Below are 25,226 nucleotides of genomic sequence, written 5' to 3' on the forward strand. Positions count from 1 at the left end.
GATCCACAGTCCCTGCAAAGAGGAGACCCGTGGAGGCACCGAGACACGTGGAGCCAGCCATCTTGGAACGACTACGACAAGCTGACCAGTGCAACAACCGAGGCTCCCTCCAAGTTGTGCTTTGGGTCCTGAGAAGCCCAACCCTCGAGCAGCATCTGCACCAAAGGTGAGCCCTCCAGCATCTCCACGATCTGCGTGGGGCCCTTCTGCATTTTGCCACTCGACGCGCCTAACCGGTTGCTGGCCCGCTGGCTAGTGGCCATCTTGGCGACGAAATCTACGACAAACACCGCTGGTCTGGTTGCTCCAGACTGGCTCTTGCTCCCCTCCAAAGGAGCAATCCCTCTGACCTTGCTGGTCAGAACCAACAGCTTAAACTCCTTGCCTACAACAATTGCTTTTGCCAAGGCTTGTTTGCTTCGATCAAGTCGCCGACACCGCCGACAGCGAGAGCCTGCGTGGGACAGCTCGTGACTCGACTCCTGGACGTCGTCGACCTTCAGGGACCACGTGGCTGCGGAGACAAGCTACCCCTCATCACCTGTTTGCACACGACATCGCCTGGTACCCACCTGGTGCCACGCTGGTCACTGGCTAGTGACTGTGAACACTGTCCCCTCTGCTTACAGGTCTTCAACATCTCCGATCCACTCTTGGATCCACTGCATCTCTTCCCGACCGACCGCCTGCAGCACTTTTGTCTACAGGCCCCACGGAACAGATAGAAGAAACCCGACGCACTACGAGGCCTATGCACCCGCTTCCTGTGGGTGAGGTAAAGCTGGCACACCTGTGCCCAAGTGTAGTATTACATCTCTAGTGCCTGTGTTCCAAATCTTAAGTTCCTAGGTCATCCGGAAGATTCCTTTTGCAGTAACTTTGTACTTTTTACGCACCCATTGAAACCTATGGGAGCCCGCGTGTGACTATTTGCTCTGCACACGCCACCCGTGGACCTCCTGGTCACTAACTGACGTTAGCTCCTTGTAGGCCCAGCGATTCTAGAGGCCCTAGGCCTTTTCCCTTTTCTGTTCGTGGTACTTATACCACTATTTTAGTATATGGTTTGAGTGGCCACCAGGGCCTATCCATATAAAGTGCAACTTCTGTGTATTCTGTGATAATCTTGTTTGACGATTTGTGCTCCTGTGCTCATAAAGAGACTAGGGGTTACTTTGAGAAATAAATACATGTATATTTTGAATATATATCTGTGTGGTGTCCTTTCATTGGTATAAAAGGGGGTTACTATTGGTAAAACAGCTTGCTTAACACGCATCACGAGTTTAGCCTCAAAGACTGCTTAGCCTACGCTACCACTAGGGCAGCTAGTCCGAAAAGGTTGACTTACAACCACACCATAAGGGTTGCTTGGCATGGTACAAGGTGGTCACTAGAACTAGTGAACAGCATATACCAGGCCAACTTCTCACACAGTGTCAGTCAGTCACTGAAAGCCAGTCAGTGTCAGTCAGTGTCAGCCAGTGTCAGTCAGTGTCAGTCAGTGTCAGTCAGTCAGTGTCAGTCAGTCAGTGACAGTTAGTCAGTGTCAGTCAGTGTCAGTCAGTCAGTTTCAGTCAGTGTCTGTCAGTCAGTGTCAGTCAGTCAGTGTCAGTCAGTCAGTGTCAGTCAGAGTCAGTGTCAGTCAGTGTCAGTCAGTGTCAGTCAGTCGGAGAGTCAGTCAGTCAGTGTCAGTCAGTCAGTCAGTGTCAGTCAGTTGGAGAGTCAATCAGTCACTGCCAGCCAGTCAGTGTCAGTCAGTCAGTGTAAGTCAGTGTCAGTCAGTCAGTGTCAGTCAGTCAGTGTCAGTCAGTGTCAGTCAGTCAGTGTCAGTCAGTCAGTGTCAGTCAGTGTCAGTCAGAGTCAGTGTCAGTCAGAGTCAGTCAGTCAGTGTCAGTCAGTCAGTGTCAGTCAAAGTCAGTCAGTGTCAGTCAGTCAGTCAGTGTCAGTCAGTGTCAGTCAGTGTCAGTCAGTCAGTGTCAGTCAGTCAGTGTCAGTCAGTCAGTGTCAGTCAGTGTCAGTCAGTGTCAGTCAGTCAGTGTCAGTCAGTGTCAGTGTCAGTCAGTCAGTGTCAGTCAGTGTCAGTCAGTCAGTGTCAGTCAGTGTCAGTATCAGTCAGTCAGTGTCAGTCAGTGTCAGTCAGTGTCAGTCAGTCAGTGTCAGTCAGTCAGTGTCAGACAGTCAGTGTCAGTCAGTGTCAGTCAGTGTCAGTCAGTCAGTGTCAGTCAGTGTCAGTCAGTGTCAGTCAGTCAGTGTCAGTCAGTCAGTGTCAGTCAGTCAGTCAGAGTCAGTGTCAGTCAGTGTCAGTCAGTGTGCGTCAGTCGTAGAGTCAGTCAGTCACTGTCAGTCAGTCAGTGTCAGTCAGTGTCAGTCAGTCAGTGTCAGTCAGTCAGTCAGTGTCAGTCAGTCGGTGAGTCAGTCAGTCAGTATCAGTCAGTGTCAGTCAGTCATTGTCAGTCAGTGTCAGTCAGTGTCAGTCAGTGTCAGTCAGTCAGTATCAGTTAGTCTCAGTCAGTCAGTTTCAGTCAGTCAGTCTCATTCAGTCAGTGTCAGTCAGTCAGTCTCAGTCAGTGTCAGTCAGAGTCAGTGTCAGTCAGTGTCAGTCAGTCAGTGTCAGTCAGTCAGTGTCACTGAGTGTCAATCAGTGTTAGTCAGTTAGTCAGTGTCAGTCAGTCAGTGTCAGTCAGTCAGTGTCAGTCAGTGTCAGTCAGTCAGTGTCATTCAGTCAGTGTCAGTCAGTGTCAGTGTCAGTCAGTCAGTGTCAGTCAGTGTCAGTGTCAGTCAGTCAGTGTCAGTAAAAGTCAGTCAGTGTCAGTCAGTCAGTCAGTGTCAGTCAGTGTCAGTCAGTGTCAGTCAGTCAGTGTCAGTCAGTCAGTGTCAGTCAGTCAGTGTCAGTCAGTGTCAGTCAGTGTCAGTCAGTCAGTCAGTGTCAGTCAGTGTCAGTGTCAGTCAGTCAGTGTCAGTCAGTGTCAGTCAGTCAGTGTCAGTCAGTGTCAGTATCAGTCAGTCAGTGTCAGTCAGTCAGTGTCAGTCAGTGTCAGTGTCAGTCAGTCAGTGTCAGTCAGTGTCAGTCAGTCAGTGTCAGTCAGTGTCAGTATCAGTATCAGTCAGTCAGTGTCAGTAAGTGTCAGTGTCAGTCAGTCAGTCAGTGTCAGTCAGTGTCAGTCAGTGTCAGTCAGTCAGTGTCAGTCAGTCAGTGTCAGCCAGTCAGTGTCAGTCAGTAACAGTCAGTGTCAGCCAGTGTCAGTCAGTCAGTGTCAGTCAGTCAGTGTCAGTCAGTCAGTGTCAGTCAGTGTCAGTCAGTGTCAGTCAGTGTCAGTCAGTCAGTGTCAGTCAGAGTCAGTTTCAGTCAGTGTCAGTCAGTGTCAGTCAGTCGGAGAGTCAGTCAGTCAGTGTCAGTCAGTCAGTGTCAGTCAGTCAGTGTCAGTCAGTGTCAGTCAGTTACAGTCAGTCGGAGAGTCAGTCAGTCAGTGTCAGTCAGTCAGTGTCAGTCAGTGTCAGTCAGTGTCAGTCAGTCAGTGTCAGTCAGTGTCAGTCTCAGTCAGTCAGTGTCAGTCAGTGTCAGTGTCAGTCAGTCAGTGTCAGTCAGTGTCAGTGTCAGTCAGTCCGTGTCAGTCAGTCAGTGTCAGTCAGTCAGTGTCAGTCAGTGTCAGTTAGTCAGTGTCAGTCAGTCACTGAAAGCCAGTCAGTGTCAGTCAGTGTCAGCCAGTGTCAGTCAGTGTCAGTCAGTGTCAGTCAGTCAGTGTCAGTCAGTCAGTGACAGTTAGTCAGTGTCAGTCAGTGACAGTCAGTCAGTTTCAGTCAGTGTCTGTCAGTCAGTGTCAGTCAGTCAGTGTCAGTCAGTCAGTGTCAGTCAGAGTCAGTGTCAGTCAGTGTCAGTCAGTGTCAGTCAGTCGGAGAGTCAGTCAGTCAGTGTCAGTCAGTCAGTCAGTGTCAGTCAGTTGGAGAGTCAATCAGTCACTGCCAGCCAGTCAGTGTCAGTCAGTCAGTGTAAGTCAGTGTCAGTCAGTCAGTGTCAGTCAGTCAGTGTCAGTCAGTGTCAGTCAGTCAGTGTCAGTCAGTCAGTGTCAGTCAGTGTCAGTCAGAGTCAGTGTCAGTCAGAGTCAGTCAGTCAGTGTCAGTCAGTCAGTGTCAGTCAAAGTCAGTCAGTGTCAGTCAGTCAGTCAGTGTCAGTCAGTGTCAGTCAGTGTCAGTCAGTCAGTGTCAGTCAGTCAGTGTCAGTCAGTCAGTGTCAGTCAGTGTCAGTCAGTGTCAGTCAGTCAGTGTCAGTCAGTGTCAGTGTCAGTCAGTCAGTGTCAGTCAGTGTCAGTCAGTCAGTGTCAGTCAGTGTCAGTATCAGTCAGTCAGTGTCAGTCAGTGTCAGTCAGTGTCAGTCAGTCAGTGTCAGTCAGTCAGTGTCAGACAGTCAGTGTCAGTCAGTGTCAGTCAGTGTCAGTCAGTCAGTGTCAGTCAGTGTCAGTCAGTGTCAGTCAGTCAGTGTCAGTCAGTCAGTGTCAGTCAGTCAGTCAGAGTCAGTGTCAGTCAGTGTCAGTCAGTGTGCGTCAGTCGTAGAGTCAGTCAGTCACTGTCAGTCAGTCAGTGTCAGTCAGTGTCAGTCAGTCAGTGTCAGTCAGTCAGTCAGTGTCAGTCAGTCGGTGAGTCAGTCAGTCAGTATCAGTCAGTGTCAGTCAGTCATTGTCAGTCAGTGTCAGTCAGTGTCAGTCAGTGTCAGTCAGTCAGTATCAGTTAGTCTCAGTGTGAGAAGTTGGCCTGGTATATGATGCTCACTAGTTAAAGTGATCACCTTGTACCATGCCAAGCAACCCTTATGGTGTGGTTGTAAGTCAACCTTTTCGGACTAGCTGCCCTAGTGGTAGCGTAGGCTAAGCAGTCTTTGAGGCTAAACTCGTGATGCGTGTTAAGCCAGCTGTTTTACCAAATGCAACCCCCTTTTATACCAATGAAAGGACACCACACAGATATATATTCAAAATATATATGTATTTATTTATCAAAGTAACCCCTAGTCTCTTTATGAGCACAGGAGCACAAATCGTCAAACAAGATTATCACAGAATACACAGAAGTTGCACTTTATATGGATAGGCCCTGGTGGCCACTCGAACCATATACTAAAATAGTGGTATAAGTACCACGAACAGAAAAGGGAAAAGGCCTAAGGCCTCTAGAATCGCTGGGCCTACAAGGAGCTAACGTCAGTTAGTGACCAGGAGGTCCACGGGTGGCGTGTGCAGAGCAAATAGTCACACGCGTGCTCCCATAGGTTTCAATGGGTGCGTAAAAAGTACAAAGTTACTGCAAAAGGAATCTTCCGGATGACCTAGGAACTTAAGATTTGGAACACAGGCACTAGAGATGTAATACTACACTTGGGCACAGGAGTGCCAGCTTTACCTCACCCACAGGAAGCGGGTGCATAGGCCTCGAAGTGCGTCGGGTTTCTTCTATCGGTTCCGTGGGGCCTGTAGACAAAAGTGCTGCAGGCGGTCGGTCGGGAGGAGATGCAGTGGATCCAAGAGTGGATCGGAGATGTTGAAGACCTGTAAGCAGAGGGGACAGTGTTCACAGTCACTAGCCAGTGACCAGCGTGGCACCAGGTGGGTACCAGGCGATGTCGGGTGCAAACAGGAAGGAAGGTGTAGCTTGACTCTGCAGCCACGTGGTCCCTGAAGGTCGACGACGTCCAGGAGTCGAGTCACGAGCTGTCCCACGCAGGCTCTCGCTGTCGGCGGTGTCGGCGACTTGATCGAAGCAAACAAGCCTTGGTAAAAGCAATTGTTGTAGGCAAGGAGTTTAAGCTGATGGTTCTGACCAGCAAGGTCAGAGGAACTGCTCCTTTGGAGGGGAGCAAGGGCCAGTCTGGAGCAACCAGACCAGCGGTGTTTGTCGTAGATTTCGTCGCCAAGATGGCCACTAGCCAGCGGGCCAGCAACCGGTTAGGCGCGTCGAGTGGCAAAATGCAGAAGGGCCCCACGCAGATCGTGGAGATGCTGGAGGGCTCACCTTTGGTGCAGATGCTGCTCGAGGGTTGGGCTTCTCAGGACCCAAAGCACAACTTGGAGGGAGCCTCGGTTGTTGCACTGGTCAGCTTGTCGTAGTCGTTTCAAGATGGCTGGCTCCACGTGTCTCGGTGCCTCCACGGGTCTCCTCTTTTCAGGGACTGTGGATCGGGCGGTGAGAGGTCTGGAGGTCCAGGTCTTGTCAGTCTCTGGGCTCGGGCTCCGGCGGGAGGCGGCGGCAAAGCAGACGTTGATTCGCTGGATGGTGCTTGCGTTAGCAAGGTGGTCACTCCCTGACCACAGGGGAGATTGGCTTCAGTCCTCTGTGCGGCAGAGCGTCGAAGTTCCCGTCTTCTTCTTAGTTTCAAGTTGATTCCAGGATGTCTGAAGTCTTAGGACACAGCTCCTACCTTTATTCGGATTCTAGGGGCCGGACTACCTGCTAGGTCCCTCCCTATGGGTGGGACCAGGAAGGGGGGTGGTTACACCCCCAATCCTTTGTCCAGCTCGCCCCAGGCCCGGGACTGGTGGGCCCCAGGACCGGTTTGAACTGGCATATGCCCCGAGGCTCCTTGTGAGCCACAGGCATGTCTGGTTTCTTTCAAGCCCTACCTGACCAATACACAAAATCCTGTCTGGGGTGGTGCTCGCACCTCCCCTGGCAGGAAACCCTTTGTCCACACCTCCCAAGCTGGAAGGACTCCCAGCAGCAGGAGGGCAGACTTGTGTCTGTGGTGGCAGCATCCATTTTGTGGAGCTGAGGCTATGTCTGATTTTACCCGGGTTTCAGGTACTGTACATGTCGTGTCCCTCTAGAAGGGTGGAATGCTAACCCCGTCGCCAGAATTGGCGAGGGGTTAGTATTCCAATTCGTATGACACCTTACTCGACATGTTTTGATAAAGCCAAACCAAAGATAGCATTTAACCGCGAGGTTCATAATGCACTTAAGAGTATATGGTATGACGATATCTGGAAACAGTAGAAGGAAGTTGTTCCGACCACTGCAGACAGGCTCAGCTCATGCCAGAGCACCATCTCACATGGAACCAAGCACTCTGCCTTCAGGATTGTTAAGGCCTGCCATAGGAGTGACTTATAGGTTACCAGGTGTCCCATTTAAGGTTAGGTATAGGTATACTACACCTAAGTAAGAGGTGATTACACCAACTTACCCCAGCTGAGTGATCAGCCAGTTGTGTCAGATTGTTAGGCCAAGCCTGGGGTGGCATAATACATGCTTCAGCCCTTGGCAGGCCTTGGGTACACCAATGCCCTGGGTACCTAGTGTACACTGGTACAGGGGCTGACAGGGTGATCCAACCAATTGGGTATGTACCTAGGGTACATGGAGTCCATTTTAAAGAGAGAACAGCCAGGCTGAGATCCTGAATGGCAGGATCTCAGGCCAACTAAGTCGAAAAACCAGCTAGACACTAGGCAAAAATTTGGGGGTAACCATAGTCAGATATCCACCTTCCTACACAACCCCCCCCCAAACGAAGGGAGATAAGGCTGACCTTGACCAGGTAAGCCTATATTGCCCAAGTGGCCATATAAGGAGGAACCAGCACTGGCATGGTTACCCCCTGTCTCATGGTCCACTAAGCAATCCCTCACCCTAAGGGTATCAGAGGGTCTCCACCATAGGGAATCTCTACCTTTGGTGTGTCTTGGCAAAGTAAAAGGCTGGTGTTGAGATGGAGTACTGAAGTGAGTGTCCTCAAAGTGAGGCCTCAGCTTCCTCCAATCATCCTCCACCATGGATGCCTTTCTTTCCTTAACTGAGTTGCACTGTGCTCTCAGGGTCAGCCTCTGGCTACCTAAAGCTGGAGTCTGGGTCCCTTTTGTGGGCTTACTGGAGGGACAGGTCAGGTCTGGGGCCCTAAGGTCCCATGTTTGCCTGTACCCAACAGAATCCCTCTGGGGGAGGTCCCTAACTACCTGTAAAGGAGATCCCTCAGGAATGTTTTTACCCATCACCTGACTAGGGCTACTAGCCAGGCAATCCTCATTCTTTTGATGGGGGGGTTCTTGTGGACAGGGGCCCTCTTGGGGTCCACTGGCCTCCCTGACCTCTGCAGCCCTGGGCTGACTGAGGCAGGGTAGAGAGAGGCAGGCTACCTGCACCAGACTGGGTCCCACCTTGGAAGGGGCCACTGACATCAGAGGCTCTGCCAGGCCAGGCCTGGCTACCTCTGGGGCAGTTCCTTCACAAGGGGTGAGGTCAGCTCCCTGAGGAGGCTGGCGTTTTCCTAATGTCTGGGGAGAGGGAGACTTTTCTTCCTCCCCACTACTCTCTGTTTGTGTGGAGTGATCCATAGTTTCAGGCTTCACTACACCTATGTCAGTCTGAGTATAGGCTGAGACCATTACAGCCTTGCCAACCTTTTCAGGGAGGCACTCAGTTTGTGTTTGAGCTGTGACTGTCACAGCTCTGCCAGTCTCTACAGGGAAGTCTGTCTGTGCCTGGGCTGTGGCTACCACTGCCCTTCCAACCTTTCCAGGGAGGAAATCTATTTGGACAGGGGTTGTGAATGGCACAACCCCACTACCCTTTTGTGAAAGGCCTACCATTTTAGAATGGGTGTCTTGTTCAACTCCAGCCCAAGCTGAGAGTTCTAAGTCATTCCCCAGTAAGCAGTCTACAGGCAAGGTTGGGGACACTGCCACCCTTTTAGGGCCAGTGACACCTCCCCAGCTGAGACATACCTCTGCCATGGGATGACTGTTCTGTTTGCCATCAATGTTGGTCACCTGGTAGGAGAAACCAGGCAAAAGCTGCTCAGAGGGAACTAGCCAATGGGCCACCATTGTGATGCTAGCTCCAGTGTCTCTGTAGGCCTCAGCTTTTGTACCATTGATGTAGGGCTCTTGTCTGTACCTACCCAAAGTGTTGGGACAGGCAGTGAAGTTGGCAAACCCCATGCCACCATCACAGACAAGAGTATCTGCTGCAGGGGAATTGGCTAAGCCAGGGCCCCCCTGTGTTCCCCAAGTAAACCCACCCAAATTTTTGGGGGCACTCCCACCACCTGGGGGATTACTGCTGACAGTAATAGGTGGTGTGACAGGAGTAATTGGAGGAACAGTTTTGTTTGTAGCCCTTGGGCAACTGCTGTCAGTTTTCCAATGCCCAGGAGTTTTACACTCATGGCAGTAAGGCTTTTTACCTGTGGTAGAGGAGGGAGCTTGGGACCCACCACCCTGTGTGGAGTTTTGGGGCCCTGAGGAAGATTTCTCTTTTGCCTTATCCCCTCCCTTCTCTTGAGGTTTGGTGGTATCTTTCTTTTGGTCACCACCCTGATTCTTAGGCCTGATCCTGGTCCTGACCCATTTATCTGCCCTCTTTCCCAATTCTTGGGGAGAGGTCAAATCTGAGTCTACCAGGTGTTGATGGAGGAGCTGGTTTTGACAGTTACTTAAAATCTGTTCTCTCATCATCAAATTGTACAATCCTGTATAATCAGATACCTTACTTCCCAGCAACCAACCCTCCAAAGCCTTAGTGGCACATTCAACATATTCAGACCAGTCCTGAGTCTGTGTCTTTTGGGTATCTCTGAACATTAACCTGTACTGCTCAGTGGTTAAGCCTAACCCATCAACTAGAACACTCTTCAGGACTCTGTAGTTTCTGACATCCTCTTCTCTAACAGTGAGGAGTCTGTCTCTGCCTCTTCCCTCAAAGGAGAGCCAGAGGATTGCTGCCCACTGATCTTCAGGAACCTGCTGTACTTTGCAGGCTCTCTCAAGAGCAGTTATCCACTTGTGGATGTCATCCCCACTTTTGTAGGGGGGCACAACCTTAGACAGGTTTCTATTGTCGAAAACCCTATCTTTGTCCTTAGGGACAATGCTGCCACCAGTGGGTATAGACCCACTCTCTTTATGCTGTCTAGCCTTGCTAAGTTTCTCTTCCATCAGGGCTACTTCTAGCTCCTGCTTCCTGATCCTCAGCTGGGCCTCTTGCATCTTGGCCTCATGTTCCCTCCTCTGAGGGGTGGTCATCCTTCTCCTGGACTGACCTTGAGAGCCTCTAGAGCCATGGGAAGCATTGGAGTCACCTGAGCGATTCCTTTGCCTTCCCAGCCCTGTGTTAAGTCCACTGGGGAGATCCAGTGGGTTGAACCCACTGTCAGTCCCCAATAGCCTTGGTTTAGCTGGGCCAAGTATAACACTTGGCACTGGGCTAGTTCTCCCTTCATCCTCACTACTGTCAGTATCCTTTTCACTCTCATCCTCTGTGGTAGGCATCCCATCTAAGGGGTGACTATTGGGAAGGGGTACTTCAGTGGCATCTTCAGAAGGGGGGCCTCCTGTTCCTGTCCCTAAGGGGGCTAACTGGGAAGCTTTCTTGAGTGCTCTCTGATTCTCATCATTCTGTAAGAGCTCTCTGAGCTCAGCAGAGTTTGGGTTCTTGGGCTGTTTAAGGCCTCTAAGAGTTGCCAAATGCCTGAGCTCATTCTGATTAAGGGTAGCAAAGCTGGTTGGTGCCCTCTGGGGGTCACTCTCAACAGAGATGGGTACAGTGGACCCCTCTGCCCCGGCCATTGCTCTTAAGTGTGGGTGGATGTGTTGCAATCTACCTACACTTGGGTTTACCTACTAAACCTATCTAGTAGTTGTAGTCAGGGTGTGCTACTCCCTTTGCTCTACAACAACTAAGTTCAGTAGAACTTAAGTATATCTAATCTTGTTTTATATGTACCTACAGGTACCTATGTGATCTTTCAATTGGTAACCAAGAGATTACAATGGTAAAACACAGCAAGCTCAAATCCAACCTCTGCTCACCAATGTGAGAAGTTGGCCTGGTATATGATGCTCACTAGTTAAAGTGATCACCTTGTACCATGCCAAGCAACCCTTATGGTGTGGTTGTAAGTCAACCTTTTCGGACTAGCTGCCCTAGTGGTAGCGTAGGCTAAGCAGTCTTTGAGGCTAAACTCGTGATGCGTGTTAAGCCAGCTGTTTTACCAAATGCAACCCCCTTTTATACCAATGAAAGGACACCACACAGATATATATTCAAAATATATATGTATTTATTTATCAAAGTAACCCCTAGTCTCTTTATGAGCACAGGAGCACAAATCGTCAAACAAGATTATCACAGAATACACAGAAGTTGCACTTTATATGGATAGGCCCTGGTGGCCACTCGAACCATATACTAAAATAGTGGTATAAGTACCACGAACAGAAAAGGGAAAAGGCCTAAGGCCTCTAGAATCGCTGGGCCTACAAGGAGCTAACGTCAGTTAGTGACCAGGAGGTCCACGGGTGGCGTGTGCAGAGCAAATAGTCACACGCGTGCTCCCATAGGTTTCAATGGGTGCGTAAAAAGTACAAAGTTACTGCAAAAGGAATCTTCCGGATGACCTAGGAACTTAAGATTTGGAACACAGGCACTAGAGATGTAATACTACACTTGGGCACAGGAGTGCCAGCTTTACCTCACCCACAGGAAGCGGGTGCATAGGCCTCGAAGTGCGTCGGGTTTCTTCTATCGGTTCCGTGGGGCCTGTAGACAAAAGTGCTGCAGGCGGTCGGTCGGGAGGAGATGCAGTGGATCCAAGAGTGGATCGGAGATGTTGAAGACCTGTAAGCAGAGGGGACAGTGTTCACAGTCACTAGCCAGTGACCAGCGTGGCACCAGGTGGGTACCAGGCGATGTCGGGTGCAAACAGGAAGGAAGGTGTAGCTTGACTCTGCAGCCACGTGGTCCCTGAAGGTCGACGACGTCCAGGAGTCGAGTCACGAGCTGTCCCACGCAGGCTCTCGCTGTCGGCGGTGTCGGCGACTTGATCGAAGCAAACAAGCCTTGGCAAAAGCAATTGTTGTAGGCAAGGAGTTTAAGCTGATGGTTCTGACCAGCAAGGTCAGAGGAACTGCTCCTTTGGAGGGGAGCAAGGGCCAGTCTGGAGCAACCAGACCAGCGGTGTTTGTCGTAGATTTCGTCGCCAAGATGGCTACTAGCCAGCAGGCCAGCAACCGGTTAGGCGCGTCGAGTGGCAAAATGCAGAAGGGCCCCACGCAGATCGTGGAGATGCTGGAGGGCTCACCTTTGGTGCAGATGCTGCTCGAGGGTTGGGCTTCTCAGATCCCAAAGCACAACTTGGAGGGAGCCTCGGTTGTTGCGCTTGCAGCTTGTCGTCGTCGTTCCAAGATGGCTGGCTCCACGTGTCTCGGTGCCTCCACGGGTCTCCTCTTTTCAGGGACTGTGGATCGGGCGGTGAGAGGTCTGGAGGTCCAGGTCTTGTCAGTCTCTGGGCTCGGGCTCCGGCGGGAGGCGGCGGCAAAGCAGACGTTGATTTGCTGGATGGTGCTTGCGTTAGCAAGGTGGTCACTCCCTGACCACAGGGGAGATTTCCTTCAGTCCTCTGTGCGGCAGAATGTCGAAGTTCCCGTCTTCTTCTTAGTTTCAAGTTGATTCTAGGATGTCTGAAGTCTTAGGACACAGCTCCTACCTTTAAGCGGATTCTAGGGGCCGGACTACCTGCTAGGTCCCTCCCTAAGGGTGGGACCAGGAAGGGGGGTGGTTACACCCCCAATCCTTTGTCCAGCTCGCCCCAGGCCCGGGACTGGTGTGCCCCAGGACCGGTTTGAACTGGCATATGCACCGAGGCTCCTTGTGAGCCACAGGCATGCCTGGTTTCTTTCAAGCCCTACCTGACCAATAAACAAAATCCTGTCTGGGGTGGTGCACGCACCTCCCCTGGCAGGAAACCCTTTGTCCACACCTCCCAAGCTGGAAGGACTCCCAGCAGCAGGAGGGCACACTTGTGTCTGTGGTGGCAGCATCCATTTTGTGGAGCTGAGGCTATGTCTGATTTTACCCGAGTTTCAGGTACTGTACATGTCGTGTCCCTCTAGAAGGGTGGAATGCTAACCCCGTCGCCAGAATTGGCGAGGGGTTAGTATTCTTATTCGTATGACACCTTACTCGACATGTTTTGATAAAGCCAAACCAAAGATAGCATTTAACCGCGAGGTTCATAATGCACTTCAGAGTATATGGTATGACGATATCTGGAAACAGTAGAAGGAAGTTGTTCCGACCACTGCAGACAGGCTCAGCTCATGCCAGAGCACCATCTCACATGGAACCAAGCACTCTGCCTTCAGGATTGTTAAGGCCTGCCATAGGAGTGACTTATAGGTTAACATGTGTCCCATTTAAGGTTAGGTATAGGTATACTACACCTAAGTAAGAGGTGATTACACCAACTTACCCCAGCTGAGTGATCAGCCAGTTGTGTCAAATTGTTAGGCCAAGCCTGGGGTGGCATAATACATGCTTCAGCCCCTGGCAGGCCTTGGGTACACCAATGCCCTGGGTACCTAGTGTACACTGGTACAGGGGCTGACAGGGTGATCCACTTCCAATTGGTTATGCACCTAGGGTGCATAGTTTTAATTTAGTAGAGAGAACAGCAGGCTGGGGGTCTGATTGGCAGGCCCACAGCCTCAATATGTCAAAAACCAGTGAAGCAAAAAGCAAAAATTTGGGGTGACCATAGGATAGCAGACCCTACTCTCCTACACAACCCCCCCCCCAAACGCAGGGACATTAAACTAGCCTTGACCAGTCTCGTCTTCATGTCCTAAGTGGAAGTACCTGGAGAGACCATCTGCATTCCCATGGTCAGTACCTGGCCGGTGCTCCACTGTAAAGTCCATCCCCTGTAGGGAAATGGACCACCTAAGCAGTTTGGGGTTTTCACCCTTCATCTGATTTAGCCACAAGAGGGGCTTATGGTCGGTCTGAATTTTGAAGTGAGTGCCAAACAAGTATGGCCTCAGCTTCTTCAGGGCCCACACCACAGCAAAGGCCTCCCTCTCAATAGCTGACCAATTCTTCTCTCTGGGGGTCAACCTTCTGCTAATAAAAGCAATGGGTTGGTCTTGACCATCTACATTAAGTTGTGACAGCACAGCTCCCACACCCAACTCAGAAGCATCTGTTTGGACAATAAACTCTTTGGAGTAGTCAGGACTTTTCAGGATAGGTGCAGAGCACATGGCCTCCTTCAGGTCATCAAATGCCTTTTGACAGCTTACTGTCCACTGAACCTTTTTGGGCATCTTCTTGGATGTCAGATCATTAAGAGGAGTCACAATGGACCCATAGTTCTTAACAAACTTCCTGTAGTACCCAGTCAAGCCCAAGAAAGCTCGAACTTGAGTCTGGGTGGTTGGAGGGGACCAGTCCTTGATGGATTGTATCTTACTCTCCAGTGGTTGAACTTGGCCTCCACCTACAAGGTGGCCTAAATACACAACCTTACTCTGCCCTATCTGGCACTTAGTAGCCTTGATAGTGAGGCCTGCCCTTTGCAGGGCCTCAAGAGCCTTTTTCAGGTGGATCAGGTGATCCTCCCAGGTGGAGCTAAAGACAGCAATGTCATCAAGATATGCTGCGCAAAAGTCATCCAACCCAGTAAGGACTTGGTTCACCAGCCTTTGGAAGGTGGCAGGTGCATTCTTCAGACCAAAGGGCATCACCACAAACTGGTAGTGCCCACCTGGGGTTGAGAATGCTGTTTTGGCCTTAGACTCCTCAGCTAATCTGATTTGCCAATAGCCAGCTGTCAAGTCAAATGTGCTCAAAAACTTTGCAGAAGCTAGTTTGTCTATGAGCTCATCTGCCCTTGGAATAGGGTGTGCATCTGTCCTGGTGACAGCATTGAGACCCCTGTAGTCCACACAGAACCTCATCTCTCTCTTGCCATCTTTGGTGTGAGGTTTGGGGACCAGAACCACTGGGCTAGCCCAGGGGCTCTCTGAGGGTTCAATGACACCTAATTCCAGCATTTTATGTACCTCAGCCTTTATACAGTCCCTGACGTGGTCAGGTTGTCTGTAGAGCTTGTTCTTTACAGGCAGACTGTCACCAGTGTCCACCACATGGGTACACCAGTCAGTTTGGCTAGGTATTAGGGAAAACAGATGTTGAAATGATTGTAGAACTTGTCTACATTCAGTCTGCTGATGGGCAGTGAGGTTGCCTCCAAGGGTCACTCCTTCAACTGAGCCATCTTCAGGGTTCTGAGACAACAGGTCTGGGAGAGGGTCACTCTCTTTCTCCTGTCCCTCATCTGTAGCCATGAGCAAGCCCATGTCTGCCCTGTCAACATATGCTTTTAACCTGTTAACATGGAGTACCCTGTGGGGAATCCTGGGAGTTCCTAGGTCCACCAAGTAGGTGACCCCTCCCTTCTTTTCCAGGATTGTATGGGGTCCAGACCATTTGTCTTGGAGTGCTGCTGGGGCCACTGGCTCCAACACCCATACCTTCTGTCCTGGCTGAAACTCAACCAAGACAGCCTTTTGGTCATGCCAAGCTTTCTGTAAGGCCTGGCTTGCCTCAAGGTTTTTGGATGCCTTCTCCATATACTCAGCCATCCTGGAGCGGAGACCAAGTAAATAGTCCACTATGTCTTGCTTAGGCTTTTTGAGAGGTAACTCCCATCCTTCCTGTGAGAAGTTGGCCTGATATGTAGTGCTCACTATTCTATTGATCACTGTGTATCATTCCAAACGACCCTTATTGATGATTGGTTGTAAGTCAACCTTTTTGACCAGCTATCCTAGTAGCGTGGATACGAGCAGTCTTAGGCTAAACTCTAGAGGGCGTGTTAAGCCAGCTGTTTACCATCACATATACCCCTTGAACACCAAGTGAAAGGACACCACACAAGTTGTTATGAAAATAAAAGGATATTTATTTATAACAAGACTACCCTGGCTCTTTATGAGTCAGGGAGCTAAGCACACTACAAAACTCTTAGGAAAATACTTCAGTTGCACAATTTACACAAATGCCCGAGGGGCACGAGAAACCATCTACACTAACAGTGAAATGCGAATGGTTAGAGTCTGGAGATACTGATTCCGGAGTGATCCGATCAGTGGGACTAAACGAAAAAGGGACTGGACACTTGTAGAGCGAACCTGCGATGGAGCACCGAGATGCTCGAGTTACCTAGCCCGGAGGCTGCGGCTGCGTGAAGTTCGTCAAGATGTCGGGAGTCCTCGTGTAGTCTCAGGAGCCTGAAAGAAGAAGTTGCTGGCAGGCGACCAGTGACGATGTTCAGAGCGATGCAAGCCTGGATCGGTGGTGAAGGAAAACCTGAAAGCAGAGGGGACTCAGTTCTCAACCGCTAGCCAGCGATCGTGTGGGTACCAGGAGGGTACCGGCTGAAGTCACCTCGACCAGGTGAGTGGGTGACGTCGGACTCGGCTGTTCCTCGGACCAGGAGGCGCGGCGGCGACCAGGATGGAGGGCGAGCTGTCCCACGAAGGTGTCTGCTGTCGATGATGCTGGGCCCCGGCAGGGGCAGCGGATCTTGGCAGTGGCAACCCAAGCGGGGGAGTCAAGATGGCGTCGGGAGTGGACCAGGAGGGTCCGTGGTACTCCTCTGTTGAAGGGGAGCAAGAGCCAGTCTGGAGCAACCAGACTAGTGATGAAACAATCGTGGTGCGTCGTGAAGAGGGCCACAAGCCGGTCGGCAAGTGGTCGAACAACGCGGTGAACAACAAGGAGCGGAAGGGCCCCCACGCAGATCTCGGGGATGCTGGGGAGGCAGACTTCGATGCTGGAGCTGCTCAGGGTTAGGGCTTCTCAAACCCTAGGTGCACTCACTCGAGGGTCCCTCGGTGGGCGTGCTAGATAAGCGTCGTGCAGGTTCTGAAGATAGCCGGTCCCGCAGGTCTCGTCACACCTACGACTCTCAGCTGAGCTGATGAGGGAGGTAAAAGGTCAGAGATGGCAGGGAACTCGGGTCTCGTCGAGCTGGGCAGTCTTGATCCGTAGGAGAGACTTACAGCAAACCGCAAGCGCTTAGATGGTGCCTGCTGGTGCAGGGTGGCTACTCCTTAGCCACAAGGGAGAGTCTTCAGAAATCGTCAAGAGTTCCTTTCGTGGAAAGTAGTTCGTGATTCGGAGTTATCCGATTATCTGATTATCCAATTTGGGAAGGGGACTCGCTCCTACCTTTATTCTAAGAAAAGGGGCTGGCCCGTGACTAGGTTCTACCTATGAGTGGAGCCAGGAGGGGGGGTGGTTACACCCCTATCCTTTGTCCGGCTTCGCGCCAGCTCAGGGGCTGGTGTGCCCCTGAAACTGGTTTGAGCCGGGCTATGCACAGTGAGCACCGGGGTGCCACTTGCAGTCACCTTCCTTTCAGCCCTGCCTACCTGGGATACACAAACCCTGTCTGGGACGGTGCTAACACCGCCCTCGACAGGAAACCCTTTGTCCAAGCTCCCCTTGCTGGAAGGTCCCCCAGCAGCAGGAGGTCAGACTTGTGTCTGGTGGCAGCATCCATTTTGTGATGCTGAGGCTTGAGTCAACTTTAACCGGGGTTCAAGGTTACTTCCATGTCGTGTCCCTCTAAAAGGGGGGAATGCTAACCCCGTCACCAGGACTGGCGAGGGGTTCGTATTCCCATTCGTATGACACCTTACTCGACATGTATAGGTGATGCGATGCCAAAGTTAGCAAATAACCGCAAGGATTATAATGCATTAAAAGTAGTTGGCCCGCGTCACCATGGAACGGCTATTAGGGCTTGGTTCCGCAAGCCGTCGACGGGCTCAGCTCGCGCCAGAGCACCGTCCCACATGATTCCCTGCACTCTGCCTTCAGGATTGATAAGGCCTGCTATAGGAGTGACTGATAGGAATCCATGTGTCCATTTTAGGGTTTAGGTGTAGGAATACTACACCTACAGCAACGGGTGATTACACCACGTGGCCCCAGCTGTCGTGCAGCCAGTTGTGTCAGATTTGGGCGGCCATTCCAGGGGTGGCATAATACATGCTTCAGCCCCTGGTAGGCCCTGGGTACACCGATGCCCTGGATACCTGTGGTATGCTGAGACAGGGACTGACAAGGTGGCCCAGTTCCAATTAGTGGATGCACCTAACGTACATGTGTGTTAATTTCGAGAGAGAACAGCTAGGCTGTGGGTCTGATTGGCAGGCCCACAGCCGGAGAAAGTCGTAAACCAATGAAGCAAAAGCAAAAAATCTGGGTGATCATAGGATTGCAGACCCTACTCTCCTACATGACCCCCCCCCAAACTTTGGGACAATAAGCTAACCTTGACCAGGTGAGTCTTCTTGCTCTAAGTGGAAATACCTGGAGAGCCCATCTGCATTGCCATGATCAGTGCCAGGTCTATGCTCCACTGTGAAGTCCATACCCCGTAGGGAAATGGACCACCTAAGTAGTTTGGGGTTTTCACCCTTCATTTGATTTAGCCACAAGAGGGGCTTGTGGTCGGTCTGAATCTTGAAGTGAGTGCCAAACAAGTATGGCCTCAACTTCTTCAGGGCCCAAACCACAGCAAAGGCCTCCCTCTCAATAGCTGACCAATTCTTCTCTCTGGGGGTCAGCCTCCTGCTAATAAAAGCTATGGGCTGGTCATGACCATCAAAATTCAGTTGCGATAGAACAGCTCCCACACCCAGCTCCGAAGCGTCTGTTTGGACAATGAATGGTTTGGAGTAGTCTGGACTCTTTAGGATAGGTGCTGTGCACATGGCCTGCTTTAGGTCATCGAATGCCTTCTGACAGCTTGCTGTCCACTGAACTTTTTTTGGCATCTTTTTACTTGTCAGGTCGTTTAGCGGGGTCACAATGGATCCATAATTTCTGACAAATTTCCGGTAATAACCAGTCAGGCCCAAGAAAGCTCGAACCTGAGTCTGGGTGGTTGGAGGAGCCCAGTCCTGTATGGCCTGTATTTTGCTCTCCAATGGTTGAACCTGGCCTCCACCTACAAGGTGGCCCAGGTATACAACCTGTGTCTGCCCTATCTGGCACTTGGTGGCCTTGATAGTGAGGCCTGCCTTCTGCAGGGCCTCTAACACTTTCCTCAGGTGGACCAGGTGATCCTCCCAGGTGGAGCTAAAGACAGCGATATCGTCCAGATACGCCGCACAGAAGTCGTCCAACCCAGTGAGAACTCGATTCACCAGCCTTTGGAAGGTGGCAGGTGCATTTTTCAAACCAAAGGGCATTACCACGAACTGATAATGCCCACCCGGGGTAGAAAATGCTGTTTTGGGCTTGGCCTCCTCAGCTAACCTGATTTGCCAATACCCAGCTGTCAGGTCAAACGTACTTAAGTAGTTGGCCGAGGCCAACCGGTCGATAAGTTTGTCTGCTCTTGGTATCGGGTGGGCGTCGGTCTTAGTGACCGCATTGAGACCTCTGTAGTCCACGCAAAACCTCATCTCTTTCTTACCGCCCTGGGTGTGAGGTTTCGGCACGAGCACTACGGGACTAGCCCAGGGGCTGTCCGAGGGTTCAATGACTCCCAGCTCCAACATTTTCTGCACCTCTGTCTTGATGCAGTCTCTGACATGATCAGGTTGCCGATAGATTTTACTCTTTACGGGCAGACTGTCCCCAGTGTCGACCTCGTGGGTACACCACTTGGTCTGACTGGGTGTCAGAGAGAACATATGTCGAAAGGATTGAAGAACCTGTTTACAATCCTCTTGTTGATGTCCAGAGAGGCTGCCACAAAAGACAACACCATCTACTGATCCATCGTCAGGGTTCTGAGAGAGCAGGTCTGGGAGAGGGTCACTCTCCTCCTCCTGTCCCTCATCTGTGGCCATGAGCAAGCCCATGCCCTCCCTGTCGACATATGCCTTGAGCCTGTTTACATGGAGCACCCTGTGGGGGCTCCGGGGAGTTCCCAGGTCTACCAGGTAGGTGACCTCTCCCTTTTGCTCAATGATCGTGTGGGGCCCAGACCATTTGTCTTTGAGTGCTGCTGGGGCCACTGGCTCCAGCACCCACACCTTCTGTCCAGGCTGGTACACAGTCAGGACAGCCTTTTGGTCGTGCCAAGCTTTCTGTAATTCTTGGCTCGCCTCCCGGTTTTTAGACGCCTTTTCCATGTACTCCGCCATCCGCGAGCGGAGACCGAGCACATAGTCCACAATGTTTGATGCCGGCTTTCTGAGAGGTCTCTCCCATCCTTCCTTTACCAAACAAAGGGGTCCCCTTACAGGATGTCCGAACAGAAGCTCGAAAGGGCTGTAGCCAACCCCCTTCTGCGGGACCTCTCTGTAGGCGAACAAGAGGCAGGGTATCAGGACATCCCATCTCCGCCGAAGCTTTTCAGGTAGTCCGTGAATCATCCCTTTTAGGGTCCGGTTGAATCTCTCAACCAGCCCATTGCATTGTGGGTGATAGGGTGTGGTGAACTTGTAGTTGACACCACATTCCTTCCACATAGCAGTCAGATATCCCGACATGAAGTTTGCACCTCTGTCTGAGACGACCTCCTTAGGGAAGCCCACTCTGGAGAACACTCCAAGCAGGGCCCGTGCCACCACAGGTGCTGTAGTGGTCCTAAGGGGAATAGCTTCAGGATACCTGGTGGCGTGGTCCACCACCACCAGTATGAACTTGTGCCCTGATGCTGTCTGGGGTTCCATTGGTCTGACAATGTCGATCCCCACTCGTTCAAAGGGTACCCCCACCACTGGTAGTGGTATGAGGGGGGCCTTTGTCGTGCCACCTGACTTACCACTGGCTTGGCAAGTGACACAGGAGCGGCAAAACTCCTTCGTATCTTCGGACATGTGGGGCCAGTGAAAGTGTGGAACAATTCTGTCCCAAGTCTTATTCTGGCCTAAGTGACCTGCAAGGGGAATCTCGTGGGCCAAGGTGAGAAGGAAACCTCTCAGAGACAAGGGGATGACCAACCTCCTGGTCGCACCAGGTTTGGGGTCTCTTGCCTCGGAGTACAGGAGTCCATCGTCCCAGTACACTTTGTGGGTACCTGTGGCGTTCCCTGCAGCCTCAGCAGCGGCCTGCTGTCTGAGGGGTTCAAGTGAGGGGCAGTCTAACTGTGCCTTCCCCAGGTCTTCCCTGGAGGGTCCCCCTGAGCCCAGAAACTCAACCTGACCAGGTTCAAGCTCTTGCGGCTCAGTTTCCCTCAGTTCTTTAAGGTCAGCCTCCTCGGAGACTTGATCCACGACCTGGGGCAAGGGGGAAGGCGAAGCCTTACCCTTACTGCTCCTTTTCTTGGAAGGTGTCTGGTCCGTTCTTCCAGGATCCAGCACCTGTTCAGTGGGGCATCTTTTGGCCTGTGACCTGGTCACAGCAAGGACATGTGCTGGCAAACCTAACATTTCCATGTGAGTCCTCTGCTCCACTTCTGACCATTGTGACGTTTCCAAATCATTGCCCAACAGACATTCTACGGGGAGGTCTGAACTAACCACAACCTTTTTCGGGCCACTTACCCCTCCCCAGGAGAAATCAACAACGGCCATACTGTGATTGGTAGTGACGTTGCTGGCATTGGTCACTAGGTAACTGGTACCTAGCATGATCTGTCCAGGGTCCACGAAGTTAGGCGTCACCATGGTGACACTGGCACACGTGTCCCTGTAGGCCTGAGCCACTCTTCCATTTATCAAAGGTGTCTGTCTGTATTTGCCCAAAGTATTGGGACTGGCATCAGGGGACATATCCATATCCCCTGTACAGACAAGGACGGCCTGAGTGAGCGTGCCGACTAAGTCGTCACTCCCCTCGGTTCCCAAGGTTAACCCAACTAATGCCTTGGGAGGCGCACTACCACTGCTGACTGTACTAGGGGGCGCAGGTGCCTTAGGGGCTGCAGTGGTAGGAGTTTGCCCTCCTTTCTTGGTGCACTCACTAAACCAGTGAGTCTTACTTTTACAGTATTGGCACCACCTTTTTGACTGGCCTTCTTGAGTCTTCTTCTTCTGTGAAGCCTGACCCCCACCCTCTTTGGTTTGTTGGGGACCTGTCGAAGACTTCTGGTCATTTTGTTCGTTCTTGTTACCCTTTTGGTCTGCTTTCTTCTGACCACCCTGGTTCTGATTCTGGTTCTGCTTGACCCTTGTTCTGACCCATCTGTCCGCCTTCTTTCCCAATTCTTGGGGAGAGGTCAGATCCGAGTCGACAAGGTGCTGATGCAACAATTGGTTCTGACAGTTGTTTAAAATCTGTTCTCGCATGATAAGATTGTACAATCCTGTGTAATCAGTAACCTTGCTACCCAGCAACCAGCCTTCCAAAGCCTTAGTGGCACAATCGACAAAGTCAGCCCAATCCTGAGACTGAATTTTCTGGGTGTCTCGGAACAGCACCCGGTACTGTTCCGTGGTTAAGCCGAACCCATCAATCAGTGTGTTCTTCAGGACTTGGTAGTTGTTAGCATCCTCAGCTCTTGTAGTGAGGAGCTTGTCCCTTCCTTTACCTTCAAAGGAAAGCCACAGTATAGCTGCCCACTGACTTGGGGGGACGCACTGGACAGTGCAGGCCCTCTCCAAGGCAGTTATCCACTTGTGGATGTCGTCCCCTTGTTTAAAGGGGGGCACTATTTTACTCAGGTGTCTAGTGTCTATACCCCTGTCTTTCTCTCTATTGAGAATGCTGCCACCAGTGGGATCTAACCCACTTAATTTCTGCTCTCGGGCTAAGGCAAGTCTTTCTTTGGCGAGGGCAAGTTCTTCCCGCTCGATCCTCAGATTGACCTCCCGCATCTTCGCTTCATGCTCCCTCCTCTGAGGGGAAGTCATTCCTCTCTGAGAAGGTGCCTGAGAGACATGTGTATGAACCGATCTGCCAGAGCCTCTGGAGAGAGACCTAGCTCGTCCGTTCCCAAGGTTAAGCCTGCTTGAGCGTGGGCCCGGGGCTCCCCCAGTTCCATTCTCATGCCTGCTTAAGTTGGTCCTTGTAAGCCTGCCGACTACCGCTGGACCTTTGTCGGCCTCGTCTCCCGATAACTCGTCCTCGTCCTCCTCCTCTGTGTGAGGGTCGAGGTCCGGGTCACCGAGGGTTCCCTCTAAGGGAGGCATGTTCCCATCTGCACTGGGGGGACCTGGGTTAGAGGACCTCCTAGCATCGTACGCCTCTAAGAGACCTATCAGTATTGCGATGGTAGGGTTAGAACCCTGGTTTAGCTTCCTGGAGGCACACAGTTGTCTCATCTCCTTGAAGCTAAGAGTTGCATACCGTGACACGACCTGTGGAGGGTCACTGACCACTAGGGGAGTCCCTGCAGACTCTCCGTGGACCGACATGCTTTTCTAGTGAGGTGTAAGTGTTGCACCTACCTACACTATGGGTTTACCTACTGATCCCTTGCTAAGAGTTGTAGTCAGGGTGTGCTAAGCCCTGTTACACTACAACAGCCGGTTCAGTAGAACTCGGAGTATTCTAAGTTAAGTTATATGTACCTGGGTACTTATGTGATCTTTCACTGCGATATTCTTAGGATACGTGTGTGGTAAAACAACAGCAAGCTCAAATCCCAACCGCTGCTCACCAATGTGAGAAGTTGGCCTGATATGTAGTGCTCACTATTCTAGTGATCACTGTGTATCATTCCAAACGACCCTTATTGATGATTGGTTGTAAGTCAACCTTTTTGACCAGCTATCCTAGTAGCGTGGATACGAGCAGTCTTAGGCTAAACTCTAGAGGGCGTGTTAAGCCAGCTGTTTACCATCACATATACCCCTTGAACACCAAGTGAAAGGACACCACACAAGTTGTTATGAAAATAAAAGGATATTTATTTATAACAAGACTACCCTGGCTCTTTATGAGTCAGGGAGCTAAGCACACTACAAAACTCTTAGGAAAATACTTCAGTTGCACAATTTACACAAATGCCCGAGGGGCACGAGAAACCATCTACACTAACAGTGAAATGCGAATGGTTAGAGTCTGGAGATACTGATTCCGGAGTGATCCGATCAGTGGGACTAAACGAAAAAGGAACTGGACACTTGTAGAGCGAACCTGCGATGGAGCACCGAGATGCTCGAGTTACCTAGCCCGGAGGCTGCGGCTGCGTGAAGTTCGTCAAGATGTCGGGAGTCCTCGTGTAGTCTCAGGAGCCTGAAAGAAGAAGTTGCTGGCAGGCGACCAGTGACGATGTTCAGAGCGATCCAAGCCTGCATCGGTGGTGAAGGAAAACCTGAAAGCAGAGGGGACTCAGTTCTCAACCGCTAGCCAGCGATCGTGTGGGTACCAGGAGGGTACCGGCTGAAGTCACCTCGACCAGGTGAGTGGGTGACGTCGGACTCGGCTGTTCCTCGGACCAGGAGGCGCGGCGGCGACCAGGATGGAGGGCGAGCTGTCCCACGAAGGTGTCTGCTGTCGATGATGCTGGGCCCCGGCAGGGGCAGCGGATCTTGGCAGTGGCAACCCAAGCGGGGGAGTCAAGATGGCGTCGGGAGTGGACCAGGAGGGTCCGTGGTACTCCTCTGTTGAAGGGGAGCAAGAGCCAGTCTGGAGCAACCAGACTAGTGATGAAACAATCGTGGTGCGTCGTGAAGAGGGCCACAAGCCGGTCGGCAAGTGGTCGAACAACGCGGTGAACAACAAGGAGCGGAAGGGCCCCCACGCAGATCTCGGGGATGCTGGGGAGGCAGACTTCGATGCTGGAGCTGCTCAGGGTTAGGGCTTCTCAAACCCTAGGTGCACTCACTCGAGGGTCCCTCGGTGGGCGTGCTAGATAAGCGTCGTGCAGGTTCTGAAGATAGCCGGTCCCGCAGGTCTCGTCACACCTACGACTCTCAGCTGAGCTGATGAGGGAGGTAAAAGGTCAGAGATGGCAGGGAACTCGGGTCTCGTCGAGCTGGGCAGTCTTGATCCGTAGGAGAGACTTACAGCAAACCGCAAGCGCTTAGATGGTGCCTGCTGGTGCAGGGTGGCTACTCCTTAGCCACAAGGGAGAGTCTTCAGAAATCGTCAAGAGTTCCTTTCGTGGAAAGTAGTTCGTGATTCGGAGTTATCCGATTATCTGATTATCCAATTTGGGAAGGGGACTCGCTCCTACCTTTATTCTAAGAAAAGGGGCTGGCCCGTGACTAGGTTCTACCTATGGGTGGAGCCAGGAGGGGGGGTGGTTACACCCCTATCCTTTGTCCGGCTTCGCGCCAGCTCAGGGGCTGGTGTGCCCCTGAAACTGGTTTGAGCCGGGCTATGCACAGTGAGCACCGGGGTGCCACTTGCAGTCACCTTCCTTTCAGCCCTGCCTACCTGGGATACACAAACCCTGTCTGGGACGGTGCTAACACCGCCCTCGACAGGAAACCCTTTGTCCAAGCTCCCCTTGCTGGAAGGTCCCCCAGCAGCAGGAGGTCAGACTTGTGTCTGGTGGCAGCATCCATTTTGTGATGCTGAGGCTTGAGTCAACTTTAACC

Source organism: Triturus cristatus, unplaced genomic scaffold, assembly GCF_964204655.1.
Source record: "Triturus cristatus unplaced genomic scaffold, aTriCri1.1 SCAFFOLD_157, whole genome shotgun sequence".
NCBI classification, from domain to species: Eukaryota; Metazoa; Chordata; class Amphibia; order Caudata; family Salamandridae; genus Triturus; species Triturus cristatus.